The sequence below is a fragment of the Alexandromys fortis genome, unplaced genomic scaffold (genome assembly GCF_014885135.2).
Source record: "Alexandromys fortis isolate MF-2015 unplaced genomic scaffold, M_Fortis_MF-2015_v1.1 scaffold_113, whole genome shotgun sequence".
NCBI lineage: Eukaryota > Metazoa > Chordata > Mammalia > Rodentia > Cricetidae > Alexandromys > Alexandromys fortis.
The window spans coordinates 211,030-212,644 of NW_026067988.1; positions in this window are offsets into that span (position 1 = coordinate 211,030).

Here is a 1,615-nt window from a genome sequence, read left to right on the forward strand (position 1 = left end):
GTAAACACTCTATGATTCTGTTGGGAAATGGAAGCAACCATCCTTGAATTTGTCCTAATTATCTCTGCTAAATCTGGCCTCTCTTTTTATTCTGTCACGCTTCATTTCAGTTCTCCACGTGACCATAAGAGATGGATTTTGTTCTTTTTTTGGCACATATTTGATTATATCACTCTTGCAATTAAAAATGTTCACTGAGTTCCTACTGATTCAAAACTTAAAACTATCTCTTAAGAGCATCCTAATTCCCTACCTCCCATTTGTGACACTCATTTCTGACATTATTTTGTTTGGACTAGTGAATAACACTCAGTCTTTTAATATTGTTTCTCTATGATCCTCTTGATAGTAAATGTACTATAGACTTCATCTAAAAAAGTACTTGTAATCTGATTTTCCTCCTTTATCTATACATATGGGGTATTTTATTGTTTTGGGGGGATGCGGTTATACTTGTAAATTACTTTTCTTTTGTCATCTTTACTACTAAATAAGGTCTTTTTAGTTGTACCTTATATGAAGGGGGTTAAATACTTGTTAGTATTACAATAATTTTACAGTACATTGATCCTGCAATTTTTAGTTATCATGACCAAATCATAAAGTATCTAACAGTAAGAGAAAGTATATTATACATACAATTTGGTATCTCTTGCTGTGTTTAATGCTGAGTAAGTATTGAATGAAACCCGGAAAGAAATTTAGTTTATTGTATGAAATATATTGTTTTCTTAAGTATGTGTTTGCATATGTTTTCATTTTTTTTCCATTACCTTGATCAGTGAAATTTCTTGGTCAATCTAGTGTCATTCAATAAGCCTAAATTTTATTTTGCATTTTACCTTCTGCTAAGAGCAAAATCAATTATTTAAAAAAGCATTGTAGCCCTTAGTTGTGTTTATCATAATCAATGGTAAACACTTTGTGCCTGTACTTACTTTAAAACTTCAATAAGTCTAATAATAGTCTACGACGTAAGCACTTGCTAGGGACAAAAGCAAAACACTCACGTTGAATGTTAAGTATTACCAAGCTCAAAACTGTGGATTTATAAGGTTATTCTAAGAGACCTTTTCTATGTAGAACATATTATACCCAAGCAAGTTAAATGTATATGTAGGAACATGTGTGTGTGTGTGTGTGTGTGTTGGGGGTCTCTCATATTCATTTTGCAGAATGCAAGATGTTCCCCACTAATTATTTACTGATTTCCTCTCTCCAGATGCACCAAACACAACCCCATCACATGCACAAGGGTGCACATTTACATATTTCCTTTGTTTAATATCATAGTACTATGGTAGAAAGCATAGTATTAAAATTCATGATAGGATAATACGATAACACTTCATGGGAGATAGAGAAAATCTTAAATTCGTTAAAAATATAGTTACTTGTCCCCACTAGCCTGCCTGCAGCAAGCTAGGTAGGTCCTTTGTTTACGAGACACCTAGCAGCAAGGAGTTCCGGTCCAGGCACCAGGAGAGACATCACTGGGGTGAGTGAGTTTCTGACTGCGGCAACAGCCCGGGACAGGGAACTCAGACACCCCTCCTACACTTCCTGGTCATCCTCAGGGGCTACTCTGCCCGATACCTCCTCTCTCTTCCTATCC